This window comes from Panthera onca, chromosome F2, assembly GCF_046562875.1.
Source record: "Panthera onca isolate mPanOnc1 chromosome F2, mPanOnc1 haplotype 2, whole genome shotgun sequence".
NCBI classification, from domain to species: Eukaryota; Metazoa; Chordata; class Mammalia; order Carnivora; family Felidae; genus Panthera; species Panthera onca.
Genome location: NC_138356.1, coordinates 16,435,906 through 16,458,186, shown reverse-complemented (window position 1 = coordinate 16,458,186; position 22,281 = coordinate 16,435,906). Strand labels below are relative to the sequence as shown.

At 40.8% G+C, this 22,281-nt stretch overlaps 1 long non-coding RNA gene across 1 annotated transcript; it reads left to right on the top strand.

The window, feature by feature from the left end:
* Positions 1-2,762: 2,762 nt before the first annotated feature.
* On the top strand, positions 2,763-12,754 carry LOC132664135 (uncharacterized). The gene is made up of 3 exons (XR_009603474.3): positions 2,763-2,991; positions 11,116-11,251; positions 11,372-12,754. It is a non-coding gene; the product is annotated as an uncharacterized LOC132664135 (long non-coding RNA).
* The last annotated feature ends 9,527 nt before the right edge of the window (positions 12,755-22,281 follow it).

Genomic DNA, 22,281 nt, shown 5'->3' with positions numbered 1-22,281 from the left:
TATTACAGTGTGGCAGCAGGCCATCTTGTAATTCTTTTTAAAATTCTCTCTGCTTTGACAGCTTTGGTGTCTGGAAGCACAAATTTATTTGTCATTTGGAACCTGAGATATGGATCAGTCTTTCCTCATGGCCAGACCTCACCTGAAAAAGCAGCGACCAGGACAAGACTCTGGACAAAGTCTGCTGGTTAGGGGGCAGCTGCTCTGATGGCCACAGATACGGGGCTGTATGTAGACTCGTTTTGTCAAATAGACACGCTGGATGAGATCTCTAAGGTTATTTCCAGCTTTGACATTTTATCATCTGACAATGTGTAGGTTTTGATATTAACCAAGAATCAGTTCTGCTCCATTTGTTTAAAATAAATCTCTTCACCTGTTGGTCACACTTCTTTAGTGATGAGACCAGGTTCTACCGAGGGCAGAAGAGAAGGTGAAATCTGCAAGTCCTCTAGATTCCTTTCTACATTCACATGTGTTTCAACTCTGCTTTCTCTTCCTTCTACTAGACCATGAGTTGTTTGGGAACAGGAGCTGTGTCTTGTTAATCTTGCTTTTCCCAATGTCAAGCATGGTGCCTGCATTCAGGGGTATGTACTAAGCATCCGAACTACGGAACTGAATAATTCTATGTGACCTTCAAGTCTACCTTAAATTAGAACCTTTATGTAATTTGCTTTACTTTTTATCCCCTTACATTTGGAAAACCTGTTACTCAGTGTAATCTTATGCTACTTTATCTTAATAATTAAAAACATTAGCTTTATATTAAAGAGGAATTAGTTTCTTTTTTCCTAGTTGAGATGTCAATTTTCTTTAATATTCCTTTTGGGGAAGGGGAAGATTAGGGTTGCTAGATAAAATTCAGGATGCCAGTTGGGAATTTGAATTTCAGGTAAACAATGAATAAGTTTTTAACATAAATATGTCCCAATTCCTTTTTTAAATCTGAAATTTTAATTTAACTGGGTGTCCTTTTTAAATTTTCTTTCCTAAATTTAGCAACCCAGACTCTCATCCTGGTCAATATAATATTCTATCTTGAAGTTCCCAAGTATAGATTCCATAGAACCTAATGGAGAAGTGGCATTTTAGAGCCAGGATCACACTCAGAAGATATGACCTGTCCGGTCAGAACCTTTATCTTTTTATGGAATTATCTAAATTACAACCAGAGGTAAAAAATAGCAACTGAGAACACATATTAGTACCTGCTCTCCCACCTTTCTTTAAAACTGATTTACTATATTTATTATGCCCAAAATACCAACCTGCTGCAAGGTGGTGATCTGACAATGAGTGTAGAAATACAAGTCCTCCTCTTTGTTCATGGGATTCTAAAACACAAATTTGAAGGGTCTCATAAACGTTCTCCTAATACATTCTTTTAAGTTCTCAAGTGGGAAAATGCTATACTTTCTCAGGTTTACTGGGGAATGAAGTTGGGGAGGGCCAGGCAGCAGAATTTTTTCCAGTTTCTTCAGTTCTCCAATATATACATTATAACTAACAAGAATTTCTATTTTTTTCCCCTGTATCTCTATTTTTTCCCCTATATCCCTTTCTGGATTTATTGCTGACCCTACAACTTGGGCACTCCAAGGAATGCCTGCAAGTCCAGAAATGGTCCGAGACATTGCAGCACGAACCAATAACAACACGTGACAGTGGGTTTGGCAGCCATATAAGAAATGTATCCCCACATATCACATTAGCATTCACCCTCTAGGACTGCACTCAGAATCTGATGAGGAATGGTATGCACGGTCCCGACACCAATTCCATTATGTGTGTTTTCCAACATCACCAAGCAATTCTCTGGCACCAGTTGGGAGTCCTACAATTCAACTCAGTTCTGACACTACCTGGAGATAGTGCCTCCTACCACACACTAAGGGCTCAGTCCCACAAGACTGCCCCCTCCACATAGTTCAGATGACAACTCCCAAGTCCAGGTTGTCACTAGTGTTTCTGATTGACCAGCTATAGATTGGAGGTTCTAAGGACCCCTTCCTTGGGTGTGATTGATTTGCTAGAGTGGCCCCTAGGACCCAGATAAACATTTTAATAACTAGATTACTGGTTTATTATAAAAGGATGTAACTCATGAACAATTAGATGGAAGCGTTGCACAGGGCAAGGTATAGGAAGAGGGTGTGGGGCTTCCATGCCCTTTCCAGGGTTGCCACTCTCCCTGAAAGGCAGCTCACCACTAAACCACCAATGCTGCACAGTTGCCACTCTCCCTGAATCTCCATGTGTTCACTTGGAAACTGTCTGAACCCTCTCTGTGTGTGTGTGTGTGTGTGTGTGTGTGTGTGTGTGTGTGTGTGTGTGTTAGAGAGAGAGAGCATGAGTAGGGGAGAGGCACAGAGGGAGAATCTTAAGCAGGCTCCATGCTCAGTGTGGAGCCTGATGTGGGGCTGGATCCCATGACCCGAAGATCACAACCTAAGCCTAAATTAAGAGTCTGATGCTCAACTGACTGAGCCACTGAGGTGCTTCTCTTTTTGGGTTTTTAAGGAGGGTTCTTTACACAGGCATGGTTGAATAAAGCATTGGCTATTGAAACCCAATGTCACTTCATTAATAACAAAAGATACCTTTATTGCTTTCATCATTTAGGAAATTCTAAGAGGTTTAGGAACTCTTGTGATGGGAATGGAGACAAAGACCATGTATATATTTCTTATAATGACAATATCATATTCCCATTTCTCCTTTCCCTGTTTCCTCCTTTCCTTGCTCCCAGTTTTGTGAAGTGGAAAACCTCTGAAGTTATCCTACTCCTAGTTGACCTAGTCAAAATCAGGCTGGCGGTTCTTGCAGTGGGTGTTCCTATCTCTACTGCATAGTCACATCGCCAGGTGAGCTCAGGCGGAAGACCTTGAGGGCAAGGCATCCGTTGATGGGAACCCAAGCAGTAAGGACACCCTGCCTGTGATCGACTCCAAGACAGTGATCTATTTGATCTTCACTGCCTACCTGAAGGTACCCACCCACCTTTGTCCCACATTTTCCTTATAGAAACCTGGAAGTATTTTTGGCACTTTGGAGACAGTCTTTGAAATGATAGTCCACTGTCTTCTGTGTTGGCCTCACTGAAATTCCTGTCTTCTTTCACCACCACTCATTTCTCTGTCTTTGGATTTTGTCAGTGGTGAGTGACTGAACCTGGTCTGTTTCTATCCCCAGGACCAGGTGCTCTTGTACCTCTGTGCCCCAACTACAATTTCCCAGTGGAGGGACTGGGTTTGGAGTGAGGCCAAAATGCCATGTATATTATCTTTTAGAAAGGGGATTTTAAATTTCTCTCTCTCTCTCCTTTTTTTGTAGTGAATTTAATTTATTTAAATAATCTCTACACCCCGTGTGGGGCTCGAACTCATAACCACGAGATCAAGAGTCTCATGTGCCACTTACTGAGCCAGCCAGGCAGCCTGGGATTTTAACTTTCCTTTCTAAATTTTAGTGTAAGGTGGTAGAGATGATGCCAATGGTGTATATTAAAAAATTAGTTTTTTTAAGTGACCAATGCCTTAATATAGGATATTTATAATTTCTTTTATACTAACTGTTGCCTAAGCAGTGACAAAAGCATTTGTTTCCCTACAAGGTAACGTTTGAAAGCTAAATGATCTTAAACTTAAAAATAAATCTGACTCTTAGATGTTTAATATAATATGTTAGAACTAGTATGCCATATAAATTATATTTGTCCTGTCAAATAAATGGCCTTAAACAATCGATAAGTTCATATCCGGCATAACTTTGGGGGAAGGACTTTCGATTTGCCTGTTCCTAAGCTTTGACTGAATTACCTCAGTAATCCACAAGATGGCAGCAGAGAAATGTTCATTTAAATTTATCATCCACAGAAAGGTTGTTCTAAGTTCACTTTAACAAAAAATAGACTAACCTTTGTCATGTGGTTCTTTCTGAGCATAGAGTAGCCAGCGAGGGTTTCCAAATGACTTCTCAGGTTTTTTTATGAGAGAAATACTGAGGATTTTCTTTTCTTTATTCATCTTAAAGTTGTTCACCATGCTCGCCATCTTTTGCAGTGTCAGGTCTGAAAGTGGTGCGGTCAACATGCTGGACGATGTGTTTCTGTCACAGCATTCTCTGAAGTAATCTCAGGAAATCTGGGAACAATATACTTTGGAATCTTGCTGTGTTCCTTGTGGTGATTAACAACCCACTGTCATTAGAGCAAGCAAGACAATGAAAGAACGTGGCTTTCGGGTCTTGGGACCTGAGCTTATCTTGGGGGGTATTGTGTGGGTAGGGCATGAAGAGAGAGAGTACTTTGCGGAAAGAAGGTATTTCCATCTAGGCTGCAGCTTTCAACTAAATTTATGTTTACATTACTGGCTTCGTTTTCACTTATTTGTTTGAGTGTGTAATTGGAGTTAGCAATAGATGGTTGCAGGGGCTTTTGAGTCAGAAGGAAACAAATTGTTTTCCTGTGAATGACCTCTGTTTTCTCATTCTAAGATCACGTATTTCTTATGAAGTGATAAAAGGCATAATGTGAATCTGTTCTATAGGCGTGATTAATAACAAATTAATTGTTATTACCCTGTACCATTTATTACTTTGGATTTTATTATGTCCAAAGCTTGGAGAACTTAACTACATGTACACGTGCATACACACACATACTTATGAATGTGGTTTTTGTTCGTAGTAATAATAAATGCTTGCTGCAAACTTTTAAAACATATGAGAATATGTGACGTAGAAAATGAAGTCTCCCATAATCCCCTCAGGTGGTTTGTTAATATCCTCCTAGGTATTTCTTCACGTATAAGCAAACATTTTTAATGAAAATTTTTAATGAAATGAGATTGTGCAGCACTGGTACTGTTTTGCAGCTTCCACTTTACATTTACTTTATCATGACATCTTTCTATGTTGAATTTTTATAGGCTATATATCATTCCAAAAGTATGTTGGTGATGTAATTTTTTTAAAAAAATTTTTAATGTTTACTTATTTTTGAGAGACAGAGCATGAGAAGAGGTGGGGCAGGAGAGAGGGAGACAGAATTGGAAGCAGGTTCCAGGCTCTGAGCTGTCAGCACAGAGCCCGATGCAGGGCTTGAACTCACAAACTGTGAGGTCATGACCTGAGCTTAACCGACTGAGCCACCCAGGTGCCCCTGTAATTTCTTAAACTATCTCAATGGATGAATGTTGTTTTCCATGTTATTCTTGTTGCTACAATGACAATGTTATATGTTTATCTTTGTGTCCTTAAAATCTAAACTTCTGGCCAAACAACATTTTCAAAACTGGAACACCACCTTTGAAATTAGTAATAAAATCCTACAGCTACCTTGTAGCCAGAATGGGCAGAGCCTGTGCAATAGACATAGGAACAGGTTGATAAGGTCTCCTCTTTTTTAAAATTTTAAGGTGAAGCCCATGCTTGAACATTGGCAGCAAAGGACAGAAGAGGTGCTTTCCCAAGTTTTTAAATGTACTGTATAGCAGTGATATTTATAAAAGCCCTCCTCTTTCCTTGGAATGTCTTTACACCTGTGCCGCCCTGACATTGCAGGTTCCCCGTGTAACTAGTGGAGCAGGTGCTGGCTTTTATCTAGACAGCCAGGTAAAACTGAAATGTGCTCTCCCCAGGAACCGTCCTTTCTGTGATTCCTCCATGGTGCCAGAGATCAAGATGCTGAAGGCTTGAAGTCTGGGAACCCAGGGGCAGGGTATTCTCAAGGAGAGAGACAGGACCCTGGAATGCACCCCCTCCGGAGGTCCAGCAAAGCCGGGTCTGTTTGCCTTCAGGGCACAGCGGAAGACCCATCTGTTTACTCAGGCATGTTTCTGAGTGGTCGCCTTATGGTGGCTCCCCTCACCCACCAGCCCGGGGAGTAGCAGCATCCTCTTGTCATCTTTGCCTCTTCACACGGAGGGGCTAATGCTGGCAAAGACGGTCTTACAATAGGGCTTCTCTGCCAAAGGATCCAGACTCTTATTTATTCCACGTGGCGTTTGATCAACATTGTACACAAATGGTAGGAACTAAAATCGAAGATGCTGATGTTTAACATTTCAAATTCGGAACTCTTTTTCAAGTCTGATTGTTATTTTTATTATTTATTGAATCGTTTATCTCACTAGTTTCATAAGCTGAGGATCTAGGGCCTTAAAAAAAAATCTGGTTTCTTATGAACAGGGGAAAAAGACCTTGACACTAGACGATTCTAAGATTTGCAAGTAAGATCGTTAGAAACAACTTTTTCTTAGCATGTAAGGCAGCATCTTGTCATTATTCTTGCACAATAACTCATCTTCTTGTTCCACTTTTGAACTGTGTCTAGTTCTATACTCTGGACTGCTCACTGTGTGTCTGGTGTCTCAGAGTCCCTTTTAGGTTATGAATGCCCTGAATACATTGCTGTTTGTGACTTTACAAACGAAATAGCGCAGCTCTGCTGCTTATGAGTGAAACATATGAAAAAGGCAACGGGGTGCCTGGGTGGCTCGGTCGGTTGACCGTCCGACTGGCTCAGGTCGTGATCTCACAGTTTGTGAACCAGAGCCCTGCGTTGGGTTCTGTGTCAGCATGGAACCTGGAGCCTGCTTCAGACTCTGGGTCTTTCCTCACTCTCTGCCCCTCCCCTGTTCATGGTCTGTCTCTCTCTTTCAAAAATAGATAAACCTTAAAAAAAAAAAAAAACAAGGCAAAAAACCCATGAAGGTGTACTTCTGCTCCATACAGCCTGTGTTTTATATATCCTGTATCTCTGTGAATTAATGCTTTGACTTCATTCATTCAACAAGTTTGCTTTGAGTGCCTGCTATGGGCCAGGCACACCGTTCTTGTCACTGTTTTGTGAAAAAAAAATAGACGAAAGTTCTTGCCCTCAGGGTACTGAATTAAATTTTTTTTGAATGTTTATTTTTGAGAGAGACAGAGACAGAATGCAAGTGGGTTAGGGGCAGAGAGAGAGGGAGACACAGAATCCGAGGCAGGTTCCAGGCTCCGAGCTTTCAGCACAGAGCCCGATGTAGGGCTCAAACTCATGAGCTGTGAGATCATGACCTGAGCCCAAGTTGGATACTCAACCTACTGAGCCACCCAGGTGCCCCCCCAAAATTTTTTAATGTTTAGTTATTTATTTTTGAGAGAGAGAGAGACAGAGTGTGAGAGGGGGAGGAGCAGAGAGAGGAAGATACAGAATCCGAAGCAGGATCCAGGCTCTGAGCTGTCAGCACAGAGCCCCATGCAGGGCTCGAACCCATGAGCTGTGAGATCATGACCTAAGCTGAAGTGGGATGCCTAACCAATTGAGCCACCCAGGTGCCCTCAGGTACTGGATTTTTAGAGACAGCTAATAAGCAAATAAACCAGTCTTAGTGTATTAGACAGTGATCAGTGCCAAGGAGAAAAAAAAAATAGGAAAAGGGAATGAGTTGTGTTTTTAAGTCAGGATATGCCTTGCTAATCGGATGAATAAGATGGCATTTGAACAATGACTTGAAGGAAAGGATAAATGGGGAAAGAGGGCTCCAAGCAGGAGGGTTAGCACATGCCGACACTCCAAAGCAGTAGCCAACCTTGCGAATATATGGCTGGAGAGCACTCAGCAAGGGGGGGAGAATATGATGTGAAGTTAGAGAGGGAAGAGGGCAGACTGTAGTCTAGGCTCCGGAGGACTTTGCTTTTACTATGAGTGACTTGGGGAGCTGCTTAGGGTTTTAAACAGAGGAGAGAAGTGATTTGATTATATTTTTATTTTTATTTATTTATTTATAAATGTTTATTTTTATTTTGGAGAGAGAGGGAGCGAGTGTGAGTGGGGAAAAGGCAGAGAGAGAGGGAGACAGAGACTCCTAAGTGGGCTCCACACTGACAGCACAGAGCCCAATGTGGGGCTTGAACTCATGAACTGTGAGATCATGACCTGAGCTGAAGTCGGACAATTAACCGACTGAGCCACCCAGGCACCCCATTTGATTATATTTTTAAAAGGATCGGAGGAACTCCTGGTTGAGAACAGAGTGCAATGGGACAGCTGAGATCCTGGAGGTGACTGCCCCAATCTTAGAAAATGGGGTGCTGGCCCACCCCAGTCAGTGGCACTGAACATGGAGATTCTGTATATATTTTGAGGGTCATGCTGACAGGATTTCCCGATAGTATGGGATCTAACTAATAAGCCTCCATGGGAAGGGAGAATTTCTGAAACTATTTGAATAAATGGAGAAACAGAAGAAGAAACTGGAAGGTCAGAGTAGGGAGAGACCATTAAGGAGATAAGCCTGGCAAGAAGGGGAGACTTTGAAACACAGAAGGAAGCTAAAGAATTCAGCTAATTCATAGCGTCTTGATCAAGTATACAGTGAAGACTGCTGACAGGATCCAAAGGCCTGTGAGACTGTGTTATGGCTTAGAGAGTGAAATTGTCCCATTTAAAGCAAAACACACCAAAAATACCTTTGTCAGTAGTAATATCGATAATATAAAGGCAAAGAATGTTGAGAAAATTATAATAAATTCAACAAGCCTGTAGTGAGTAAGAAATAGAAGGGAAGGCATGTCATGAACATTTTGGTACAGAAGACATTGGCAAAATTTGGTGATTTAGTGTTGAGAGTATGGGATAGAAGATAAATTCAGTACTTCTCCAAGTTTCCTGGTTTGTAGTTTTAAAGAGATGTTAGCAGTTTTTCTAATACGTGGAAATTAGAACAAGGGAAGGGTCATGAGTGAAGAGTAAATAACGTGTCTTTTGAGAAACGTTTAATGAAACAGACCTTGTAGAAAGAGTAGGAGGCAAAGTATATAAAGTCAGAGGAGGAAAATACAGGGTCAAAGTAGACTGGGGGTTTACCAAGTTTAGGTGAAATAATAGGCAAAGAGCAAATGATCTTCTCTTATTGTAATTAGAAAAAGGAAAGAAAGGATCACCAAAATGCTTTTAGATGATAAAAAGCTCCAGGATGGGGCTCCTGGGTGGCTCAGTCGGTTAAGAGTCTGACTCTTGATTTTGGCTCAGGTCATGGTTTCAGGGTTATGAGATCGAGCCTAAGTTGGGCTCCCCACTGGGTGTGGAACCTGCTTGAGATGCTCTCTCTCCCTCTCCATCTGCCCCTCCCCAGCTTGCACATGCTTTTTCTCTTAAAAAAAAAAAAAAAAAAAAAAAAAAAAAAAAAAAAGCTCTAGGAGTCTAGGAGAGGAGAAAGAGAAAATAGGCAAACTCTGCTGGAAGCCAATTCAAATAGGACTCTGAGAAGCCCTGTAACATCACAAATTATATAGTGGTTTTAGGTGGGGTCTCTGGACCGTGGGAGATAGAAACCCAATTGGCAAGGATGCTAGAATATCATCTTCAAGGATTGGAGATGGTGTTTTTCTTTCTATTTATTTATTTATTTATTTATTTATTTATTTATAAATTTTATTTTTTTAATTTACACCCAAATTAGTTAGCATATAGTGCAACAATGATTTCAGGATTAGATTCCTTGATGCCCCTTATCCATTTAGCGCCCACCACCACCACCACAACCCCTCCAGTAACCCTCTGTTATTTAAGAGTCTCTTATGTTTAAGAGTCTCTTATGTTTTGTCCCCCTCCCTGTTTTTATATTATTTTTGCTTCCTTTCCCTTATGTTCATCTGTTCTGTGTCTTAATGTCCTCATATGAGTGAAGTCATATGATATTTGTCTTTCTCTGACTAATTTCGTTTAGCATAATACCCTCTAGTTCCATCCACGTAGTTGCAAGTGGCAAGATTTCATTCTTTTTGATTGCTGAGTAATACTCCGTTGTATGTATATGCCACATCTTCTTTACCCATTGAGGGTCATGCTGACAGGATTTCCCGATAGTATGGGATTTTATTTTATGTCCCCATTGATGGACATTTGGGCTCTTTCCATACTTTGGCTATTGTTGATAGTGCTGCTATAAGCATGGGGGTGCATGTGTCCCTTCGAAACAGCACACCTGTATCCCGTGGATAAATGCCTAGTAGTGCAATTGCTGGATCGTAGGGTAGTTCTAGTTTTAGTTTTTTGAGGACCCTCCATACTGTTTTCCCGAGTGGCTCCACCAGCTTGCATTCCCACCAACAATGCAAAAGAGATCCTCTTTCTCTGCATCCTCCCCAACATCTATTTTGCCTGAGTTGTTAATGTTAGCCATTCTGACAGGTGTGAGGTGGTATCTCATTGTGGTTTTGATTTGTATTTCCCTGATGATGAGTGATATTGAGCATTTTTTCATGTGTCGGTTGGCTATCTGGATGTCTTCTTTGGAGAAGTGTCTATTCATGTCTTTTGCCCATTTCTTCACTGGATTATTTGTTTTTTGGGTGTTGACTTTGATAAGTTCTTTGTAGATTTTGGATACTAACCCTTTATCTGATATATCGTTTGCAAATATCTTCTCCCATTCTGTCGGTTGCCTTTTAGTTTTGCTGATGGTTTCCTTCGCTTTGCAAAAGCTTTTTATTTTGATGAGGTCCCAGTAGTTCATTTTTGCTTTGGTTTCCTTTGCCTCCGGAGATGTGTTCAGTAAGAAGTTGCTGCGGGCAAGATCAGAGAGGTTTTTGCCTGCTTTCTCCTCGAAGATTTTGATGGCTTCCTGTCTTACATTGAGGTCTTTCATCCATTTTGAGTTTACGTATGTGTATGTGTTTGTGTATGAGTTGTGTATGGTGTAAGAAAGTGGTCCAGGTTCATTCTGCATGTCGGTGTCCAGTTTTTCTGGCACCATTTGCTGAAGAGACTGTCTTTATTCCATTGGATACTCTTTCCTGCTTTGTCAAAGATTAGTTGGCCATACGTTTGTGGGTTGGAGATTGTGTTTTTCAATACTCCTGGGAATAAGTTTTGGATGGAACAGGAGAAGGGAAAGGTGCAAGCATAAATTAGGATGAGGGAAGGGACATCCATGAAGCTCATGCCTATTTTTAAAAATTATTATAAATAACCAGTTGATGAATAAAGTCCACCAAATATTTGCTGTGACAGGGCATGCAATGAACATCACTGCTATGTGGAAAAACATTTCACCTCCACAGGGAAAGGAACACCTTGCCTCAATAACTGCTTGCCTAAAATTTATTTATTCACTCATTCAACAGAAATTACATAGGCCCCACTGTGTGTCTGTCATTGAACTAGATTCTGAGGATACAAAATTGAATGAGATGTGAACCTTATCCATAAGATATTTGGAGTCTCACTGGGAACAGAGACATCAAATAATCAGTAATCAAAGTAAGTAAATCACTTGGTCTTTGAAATCAAATAGACAACATTTAAACCCCTCTTTCACCACTTCCTGATTCTCAACCTCCTTATCTAGAAAACTGATACCATTTCTGCCTTGTATTTCAGGTGCAGGGGAACAACATATGTCAAGGCAGGTGGCCACAGAACAGCGTGATCAGTAAGAAGTTTTTTTTTTTAATTTTTATTTGATCAGTAAGAAGTTTGAGAAAATCAGATAAGGGCTGTTCTGAAAGAGACCTTTGACTTTTTAAATCTGTGGAATATACTTATTGAAAATACTGATATTTGCTAACCACATTATTGCCTATCATTCCCAGCCCTGGCTCTATAAGACCATTTTCATGTAATCTTTATTTCAGCCAGACTGTTAATTACTGTTCCTCTAAACACTCTGCTCTTTCCAGCTTCTGAGCTTTCCCTAGGGCGTTCCCACCTTAGCATCTTCTTCTTTTTTTAATGTTTATTTTTTATTTTGAAAGAGACAGAGTGTGAGTGGGATAGGGGAGAGACAGAGGGGGAGAGAGAGAATCCCAAGCAGGCTCCGTGGAGCCTGATGCGGGGCCTGAACTCATGAATCGTGAGCTGAAATCAAGAGTTGGACGCTTAACCGACTGAGCCCCAACGTCCCTGTCTTATGCATATTTGTATCCCCTCAGCACTTACTCAATGTCTTATATGTCTTACACATAGTGGATGACATCTAAATATTTGTGAAGTTGAATTTGGTGAGGCAAGCCATTCTTGTCTTATAGCTACAGAACAAGAGCTAATCTGTAGTTGTAAAGGTTCTGGATCATTGAATGAAAGCTGCTCTTTCAGCAGATCATAATTGTGCAAAGCTGTTAAGTGTATACTTTTGAAAAACAGGTTTTGCTGTGTTACTGAGTTCATGTTGCCATGACAACCTTAACTTTTGGCACTTTCTGAATTTAGTGTCCTACTTAATTTCCTGTGTTTGGCTCTGAGAGACCATATTGTTCTGTCCTTTTCGTTTGCTTTTACAAATCTTTGAACTGAAAATCATTTATAAATTTATTTTATTTGCCTTATTAGGTCCTTAATAGGATCCTAAGACTGGGGACTTGGTCGATTACCTTTGGGATCCCTGATAGCACCCAGGAATGCCCTATACTTTTTAGACATTGTGTGTGTCAATATACATTGTAGATGAATTGAGAAATTGTTGGTGCAGTAGGGCAGAACAATGTTTGTCCCAAAGATGTTTAAATCCCAATCCTTGGAACCTGTGAATATGTCACCTTAGAAAGTAAAAGGGGCTTGCAGAGGTGATTAAGAATTTTGAGGGGCTCTTGGGTGTGGCTCAGTTGGTTGGTGTCCAACTTCACTTTGGCTAAGGTCATGATCTCGGGGTTTGTGAGTTCGAGCCCTACATTGGGCTCTCTGGCTGTCAGTGCAGAGCCCATATGGGATCCTCTGTCTCCCTCTCTTTCTGCCTCTCCCCCACTCACCCTCTCTCTCTCTCTCTCTCTCTCTCTCTCTCTCTCTCAAAAGTAAGTAAACATTAAAAAAAAAAGAAAAAAGAATTTTGAGACAGGGAGGTTATCCTGGATCTTCCAGGTGGGCCAATGTAATCATAAGGGCCTTTGTAAGAGGGAGGCAGGAGGAACAGGGTCAGTAGCAGGAAACTGATGATGGAAGAAAGGGGTTGGAGTGGCATGAAGGAGCCTTAAGTCAAGGAATGTGGGAGTTTCTACAAGCTGAAAATGTCAAGGAAATAAATTCTCCCCTGAAGTCTCCAGAAGGAATGAAGCCCTGTGTCCACTTTGATTTTAGACTCCTGACCTTCAGAACTGTAAGACAATAAATAAATATGTTGTTGTAAGCCACTTCATTTGTGGTACTTTGCTGTAATAGCAATCGGGAACCAGTACAGTTGGGTTACTGCTTTTAACAGGTTTCTAAAACCACTTAGTGGGGTGAAGTGAAAATCCATCTGGATGTATTTTTTGGCTCAATTCCAGACAACACTACTTCTAGTAGTACAAAAGGGTGAAGTAGGAAGGAGGCATGGAGATGATCTTGTTAATTACAGTGTAGTTAGTATCAGAATTCCAGTAATATATGAGATGGGTATAGAGTTATCTTTAACCAATTCATTGAGTTTAAAACTGTCATTCACTGGGGCGCCTGGGTGGCTCAGTCGGTTGAGCGACCGACTTTGGCTCAGGTCATGATCTCATGGTTCGTGAGTTTGAGCCCTGCGTCAGGCTCTGTGCTGACAGCTCAGAGCCTGGAGCCTGCTTCTGATTCTGTGTCTCCCTCTCTCTCTGCCCCTCCCCTGCTCATGCTCTGTCTCTCTCTGTCTCAGAAATAAATAAACATTAAAAATATTTAAAAAACATAAAACTAAAAATAAAAGTGTCATTCACTCAAAAAACTTGTATTGGGTGTCAGTGACTGCTAAGCATTGTGCTCTATGCTGGGCCCCAGGTCAGACCTCACAGGGGTCACAGTAAGACCTCCTGGGGTTAGCAAGGCCTTGGACTCGTGAGTGTGTAGGGCTTCAGGGGACGATATGACTCCGTTTATTGTGAGGTGGGAATTTACATGTCAAGCCACCTGTCAAAATCCAGTGTTCAGGATCCATGCAAACCTTCACAACAGGTCTTTGCAATGTTGAACAGGCATTGCACCCTTTAATGGAGCTTTTTACAGATACTGATGCCAGTGCCCCATCCTTGGAGATTTTGACTCAGTAGGTCTGGGGTAGGTCTGGGAATCTATGTCTTAAGTCTATGGTGTCCCAAAATGTTGAACATGGCTTATGTGTTAGCACTTAAAACTACTCAGTCCTAAATGGGCAACATACTAGTGATCGTACTGTGAGCAGCATTTTTAATGTGTATTCCTGAGAACACATGTTCTCTAGCATGGTACGCCCGCACCAGTTTGATGACCTTTGCAAAACAATGCATAGTACATTACTTTTCTGGAGGGTCATGATGGATATTTGCACATTAAAAGCTCTAAGTTGGGGCACCTGAATGGCTTAGTGGATTAACTGCCTGACTTTGGCTCAGGTCATGATCTCACAGGTTTGTGAGTTCAAGCCCCACGTTGGGTTCTGGGCTGGCAGTGTGGAGCCTGCTTGGGATTCTCGCTCTTCCCTCTCTCCCTACCCCTCCCTAGCTCGCATCTGCTGTCTCTCAAAACAAATAAATAAACTTAAAAGTTTTTTTAAAAAAATATCTAGATTTTCCTAGATTAAAAGAAACTGCTTAACTCTTTTTCACCCATATTTTCCAAACTTACTTGACCATTGAACTGCCTCATCATGTACTTTTAATTAAATATGCTGTGCCATGAATGCTTTCCAGGCCACACCTGAGAAAACACTGATCTAGAAAAACAGAGGTAATAATGGCATTTGCCTCATTTAGAAAGTACCAGTTTATGTGTGGGGATCTCTGCAATTATCATAAACATACATATGATGCATCAATTCACAGGAAAAACAATGGCCACAGTATTTCCTAACCTAGAGAGTCCATTTAAAAGTGTGTATTTTAAGTCACAGAATCATGGAACTTCCATCCAGATGGTCTTTTCCGTATTGATCATGGGTGGGAGGTTGACATTCCCAGAGTGCTCTCTGCTTCCCACATACTCTGCATGCTTTATCTTACTTCCATTTTATTGCTACTCTATGTATTACCACTACCATTTTAAAGATGAAAAAGCAGAGACAAAGAAGTTAAATGGCTTGACTGAAATAGACACTTATTAATTCCACTCCTGTTCTTTGCACAGTACTGTGTGTTTTACATGCAGTGTCTCATTTAATCCTCCCTCAGAACCTATAGGGTAGGCATTAGTGTGAATGAACTTGTCCAAAGTCCCTCAGCTCATATGTGACAAAAATAAGACTGTCTCCATAGACCATAGCCTCCCCACTACAACAGGTTATCTTCCTAACTCCCAGGGTACCCCATTTTTGTCTTTTCAGGGTGTAGCTAAAGATGTAGATGTTGACATAGTATGGGATCGATGAGTTAGGGCAGAAGCAAAGTGTACAATTGAGCAAAAGAAGTTTAAGTCCTAAGAGGAGTGAATGCCACCAGCAAGGAGAACAATAGAGATATTAGAAACTGAGTCTTAATCAGGAACAAGGGGAAAAGTAATATCACACGTAAAAAATACATTATGTCAGGAGATCCAGTTATCTGGATTTTAATTAAAATCTTTCTATAGGGGCGCCTGGGTGGCTCAGTTGGTTGAGCATCTGACTTTGGTTCAGGTCATGATCTCGGGGTCTGTGAGTTCAAGCTCCACATCGGGCTCTGTGCTGACAGCTCAGAACCTGGAGACTGCTTCAGATTCTGTGTCTCCCTCTCTCTCTGCCCCTCCCCGACTCGTGCTCTGTCTCTGTCTCGGTCTCTGTCTCTCTCTCAAAAATAAACATTAAAAAAAAAATCTTTCTATGTGTTAAAAACAGTGCCTTTTTTTTTTAAGAGTCCTTTTTCTGAGTCATAGTTTCTCAAATTCAGTTGTTAGAGTCAACATCTGAACAACTCCGAAAAACACAAGTGCTTGGTGACCACATGGACAGTTGTCCCGAGGCATGTCAGACAGAAGTATGGGATCTTCTTGTGACAGCAGCATTGATTCAGAGCAACAGGAACAGCCAGCAAATGAAGCAAGTCAATAAGAAGGCTAGACCCTAAAGTGAAAAAAAGGTCTGTGCAAAGTTTCACAAAATTCTGGAGTATTCGTGTGAGGAACTAATGAATTTGTCATATAACTTCTTTCCGCCAGCCATTCACACGTGAAGTAACCACAAAAATCAGTAGCAATGCTCAGTTAGGAAGGGTAATATTTCAGGTAGGACTGCTGGAGATTGACATAAGCGTCTTCTTTCTGCTTCTGAAATTATTCGGATGTGTTCTGGTCTTCACAACTTCCCAACATCCCCAAATTATATTTTGTTACAACTTTTCTGAAGAATCATTTGCAGAGAAATGAGCATAACATTTTAAGGCAGGCTCCTCATGTTTCCCTTCACCCATAACTCAGGCTCACAATTGGGAAATTGTTTTTTTGTTGTTAGCATTACTACCAAAGAGAAGAAAGGGAACAAGTTTTAATATTTTTTACTTTTGTAGTAAAAGGACTGAAACTGTGAGATGCCTCCTTTCCTGATCAGAAGGGGTTTTCATAGTCCTTCGGATTGGGTGACTCAGGGTTTCTCCTCACATTTATCTTATAATGTGAGAGAAAGATCATTTCTGAAAAATGTTACCCTTAGGTGTCTCCTTAAAGAATTCCTTAGAGAATCCAGTGTGCATCTTCTTTATTGCTTTACGAAGGACAGAGTAAAAATGAGCAATGCTCATGCATCAGGTACTCTGGTGAGCAGGACACAGCTAGAGACAGTCAGTCAATGTGAATTCTCACTCTGCTGTGGGCTTCTTAGGGCAAGTAAGTCAGCTTTCCTGCTATCTCTCTATGTCATCCTTTCTTTCTGTAAAATGAGGTCATGCCAGTAATCCAGCTCACAGAGCAGTTGTGAGAGAAATGAATAAAAGCAACAGTATTGTTGGGTCTTTATATGAAATGCCCGCATCCTAGATTTTTAGCAAGACTTATTATTATGGTCACAAACAAATGTACATTAACATACTACCAGGCACCTCTCACTAAAAGTTGGTAGGGAATGGAGTGCCTGGGTGGCTCAGTTGGTTAAGTGTCCAACTTCAGCTCAGGTCATGATCTGCTAGTCTGTCGATTTGAGCCCCGTGTCAGGCTCTGTGCTGACAGCTCAGAGCCTAGAGCCTTCTTCTGATTCTGTGTCTCCCTCTCTCTCTGCCCCTCCCCAACTCATCCTCTGTTTCTCCATCTCTCAAAAATGAATAAATGTTAAAAAAAATTTTTTTTAAGTTTGTAAGGGAATAAAACTATTTGTGTTTCAATCAATGGTGCAGAAAAAACTGGGCATCCAGATGTTTAAAAAATGAATAAAGATACAGATCTTGTATCCATCATAAAAGTAACTCAAAATGGATTGTGGACCTAAATGTGAAATGTAAAACTGTTAAACTCCTAGAACATAACATAGGAGAAAAATCTAGATGACCTTGGGTGATGACTTTATAGATAAAAGCACTGAAGGCATGATCAATGAATGGAAGAATTGATAAGCTGGATTTCATTAAAATTAAAAATTTCTGCTCTGCAAAAGACAGTGTCAAGAAAAAAAAAAAAAGCCACAGACTGGGAGGAAGTATTTGCAAAGACTGTTGTCCAAAACATACAGAGAACACTTAAAACTCAACAATAGGAAAACAAATAACCCAATTAAAAATTGGCCAGAGGCCTTAATAAACACCCCGGCAAAGAAGATATACAGATGGCAATGATGCATATGAAAAGATGCTTCATATCATATGCCATCACAGGAATGCAAATTAACACAACAATAAGATACCACTACATACCTATTAGAACGGCCCAAATCCAGTACACCAACAACAGTAAATGATGGTGAGAATGTGGAGTTAATAGGAAGTCTCTTTACTGGTAGGAATGCAACACGGTACAGCCACTTTAGAAGACAGTTTGGTGGTTTCTTGCAAAATTAAACATACTCTATCATATGATCCAGTAATTATACTCTTTGGTATATACCCAAAGGAGTTGAAAACGTATGTCCATACAAAAACCTGAACATGGATGTTTGTAACACTTGTATTCATAATTGTCAAAATTTGGAAGCAACCAAGATGTCCTTCAGTAGATGAATGAATAAATATGTTGTGGTACAACCAGACAGTAGACTGTTATTCAGCACTAAAAAGAAATGAGCTATCAAGCTATGAAAAGACATGGAGGAAACTTAAAAATGTGTATCATTAAGTGAAAGTAGTCAGTCTAAAAAAGCTGCATATTGTATGGTTCCAACCATGTGACATTCTGGAAAAAACAAAACTATGCAGACAGTAAAAAGATCAGAGGTTGCCAGGGGTTTGCGGAAGTGAGATAATGAGCAGAACACAGAGAAACTACGTTTGTCCAAACCCATAAAATGTACAATACCAACAGGGGATGAACCCTAATATAACTATGGTCTTTGGGTGATAATGATGTGTCAATGTAGATTCTTCAATTGTAACACATGTGTCACTCTTGTGGGGGATGTTGATAGTCGGAGAGGCTATGTATATACCAGGAAAGGGAGTATGGAACTCTGTACCTTCTACTTAATTTTGCTGTGTACCCAAAACTGCTTTAAAAAATAAAGTTTATTAAAAAACACCTTTTGTAAGTGATAGCTTCACATCTTTCTTTCTTTTTTCCTCCTTTGCTCCCTCCCTCTCTCTCTCTTCCTTTCTTTCTTCCTCCCTCCCTTTCTCCCTCCCTCCCTCCCCCCTCCCCCTTCCTCTCTCCCCTCCCTCCCTCCCTCCCTCCCTTCCTCCTTCCCTTCCTTCCTACACTCCCTTCTGTTCCCTTCTCTTTTGTCTTCCCTTCCCTTCCCTTCCCTTCCCTTCCTCTCTTTCTCTTTCCTGTAAGCTCTAGGCCCAACATGGGCCTTGAATTCATGACCCTGAGATTAAGAGTCACATGTTCTACCAACTGAACCAGCCAGGAACCCCCACCCCTTAAAAAAAAAATCACATTATTCTTTAATATAAGGACTTCACTATTCACACATATTAAGTTGTACATAAGCAGATACAACTCTTAGTAAATGACAAAGCTACCTCTATCTGTCTGTCATTTAATCTGTCAATTCCCTAGTTGTTAGAATAGTTCAAAATCACTCAATGAAAATTAAAAAATATTAAACAATTGGTATACAGGTTAGTGTGAAAACCAGGAAACATAAAACTTAGCTTATCCTACAATTTCAGATTTCTTAACCCACGTGTATTGGACCATTTGCTGAGCTAGGGCTCTGCTAGGCTCTGGCAGTAAGTCATAAGGTTCTCCTTACATATTTGTCCCATGTAAATATATATCATAATCGTATACGTTGCCTATAAATTCATACTCAGCTGAGTTATAAATGTAATTATACACTACAGTTATTCATTGCCAAATGTTGCTATCAGTGTTCCAGAAGGACTGGGTTTTAGACGTTATAAAGACTATGTCCATTCCTATGTGATTTTCGTGTATCTTCTGTGTTGATAATCTGTCTTACCCAAATCTCAGTTACTGTTTGCCACTTGCTCTTAGTATGTGAATAGTCTTTTCTTCAGTAGGATTCCTCCTTTCAGCTCTACCTCCTTACATTCTTTCTTCACTGTTCCTGCCAAAATAATTTTCTCTGCTTACCAATTGATTTGACAAATGTACTTGTTATCTACTACTGTGTAACAAAATATCACAAATTTCAAAATGTGCTTCAAAAAGCACTGATTTATTAACCCACAGTTAAAAAAATTTTTTAATGTTTATTTCTGGGAGAGAGACAGAGTGCGAGTGGGGAGGGGGTACAGAGAGAGGGAGACACAGAATCTGAAGCAGGCTCCAGGCTCTGAGCTGTCAGCACAGAGCCCAACATGGGACTTGAACCTGTGAACTGGTAGATCATGACCTGAGCCGTGAGATCATGACCTGAGCCAAAGTCGGACACTTAACTGACTGAGCCACCCAGATGCCCCAGTTAACCCACAGTTTTATAGGTCAGAAATCCAACACAGTGGAGCTGGGTTCTCTGTTTGGGGTGAACTCAAAGCTAAAATCAAAGCGTCAGCTGGACTGAGTTCTTGTCTGGAGACTCCGGGAAAAATCAACTTTTTTTTTTTTTTAATATTTATTTATTTTTGAGAGGCAGAGCAGAAGCGGGGTAGGGGCAGAGAGAAAGGGAGCCACAGAATCCAAAGCAGGCTCCAGGCTCTGAGCTGTCAGCCCAGAGCCCAATGCAGGGCTCAAACCAAGGAACTGTGAGATCATGATCTGAGCCAAAGTCTGATGCTTAACCGACTGAGCAACTCTGGCACCCTGAAAAAAATCAGCTTCTAAGTTCATGCTTATTGTTGGCAGAATTCAGATATTTGCAGTTGCAGGGCTAAGATTTCTGCCTATCTGGGGTGCCTGGGTGGCTCATTTAGTTAAGCATCCCACTTCAGCTCAGGTCATGGTCTTGTGGTTCACGTTAGTTGGGGCCCCGGAACAAGGTCTGTGCTGACAGCTCGGGGCCAGGAGCCTGCTTCAGATTCTTTGTCTCCCTTTCTCTCTGCCCCTCCCCTCTTCACATTCTGTCTCTCTCTCTCAAAAATAAATAAACATTAAAAAAAACTATTTCTGCCTACTTGCTGGATGTCAGCTGGCACCTGCTTTTAGCAACTATATCCCACCCATATTGCCCCTCTGTCTTCAGGCCAGCAATAGTGAGTTGAATCGTTCTCATACTCCAAATCTCTGATTTCCTCTTCTGCTGCCAGCTGGAGAAAACTCCAAGCTTTTAAAGGTTTCAGGTCATTAAGTTATGGACATCTTGATAATACTCTTTTCTTACAGTCACCTGTGTCATATACCATAATCTAATCACAGGAGTAAAAGCCATCAGATTCATAGTACTGAATATTATGCAGGGTGGGTGTGGGGGTGAAGGGAAGAGGCAGGGCATCTTGGGGGCCACATAGAGTCCTACCTACACTCACTCCTCCCCTCCATAAACTCTGCCTTCTGCAGAGTACCATGGGCAACCTCAATTTCTTTCTGTCCCAGTCTGACTATCACATGTCATTGTTCTATTTTCAACCCTATCTCAAGGCAACATCTCATGGTGCAATTCCCAAATGTTCCCAAATGCTCACTGAACTCCATTGCATCGGAGTCCTCAGAAGCTCCAGCTGCTCAAAACTTGCTCCTTGTGGATCCTTGGCCTGTAAACAATCCATGTTGTCAGACACAGGAGGCACCCTGCAGGGTTTCTCTGAGGATGGGTTATGAATATTAAGATACGTTACACTTACTAAAAACAAAACAAAACAACAAAACTGAAGACAGCAAAACTCCCAAACATACAGTGCCTGTAGTCACTTGACTGAATTACTTAAAATCTTAAGAGCTGATGGTCCTAAAATTTCTACCAACAAACCAGAAATCAAGTGTTTGCAGGCTGCCATCTGGGCCTTGAATGAAAAAGAAAATTGTATCTAATCTTCAATTCCAGTTTTATTCAGAGACCAATAAATAAATAAATAAATAAAATAAAATAAAGTAAAATAAAATAAAATAAAAAGTAAAAGACGTCTTTTGTAGGCAGGAACTGAGAAATGGTATGGTGTCTTATTCTAACTGATCACACTTGCTCATTTGTCACAGCTCCTGGGTGGCCTGGTGATGAATATTGTATAAAGTTCTAGACCAAAACACTTTAGTTTTTGACCTGGTGCTTCCTGATTTAGATTTTTAATAAATATAATTCATTTTTTTCAGTACTTGTTTTATTGTTGTGGCTAACTGAAAATTTGTCTCAAACCCCCTTAAAATTAAAAGAGGTTGATTTTTTTTTTTTTTTTGTCACTGAAAAATATTGGGTAATCCAGGCTTGGGGACTTCATTTGGAGCTTAATAATGTTATTAAGGGCCAGTTTTTTCCTTTCCGCTTTACCTGCTAATACGTGATCTTTATGCCAGGTCTGATGCCCCCTCGTGGTTCTAAGGTGACTTGCAACAACTCAGTACAGTGTGCTGTTACCATTCACATCCAGTAGGAGAAAGAGCTGGTCTGAGCCAACATGCTGAATTTCATGTGTACTGGATGTGGGTAACATCCGTGGCCACTGCTGATCAGTGACATAGAGAAATGGAACGTATTGGTGTGTTGTCGTCAAGATAGGATACCTGGAGAGGAGTAAGATGCTTGGAAACAAATCCTGATATTATGTACAAGATACCAAATGCTATGTGAATACAATCTCTGTTTTTTGTTTGGTTTTTGTTTTTGTTTTTTGTTATTTTTTTAGAGAGAGAGAAAAAGGGCACAAGTGAGCCAGGGGCAGGGGGGGAGTGGGGGAAGTGGGCTTACCCTAAGCAGGGCTTGC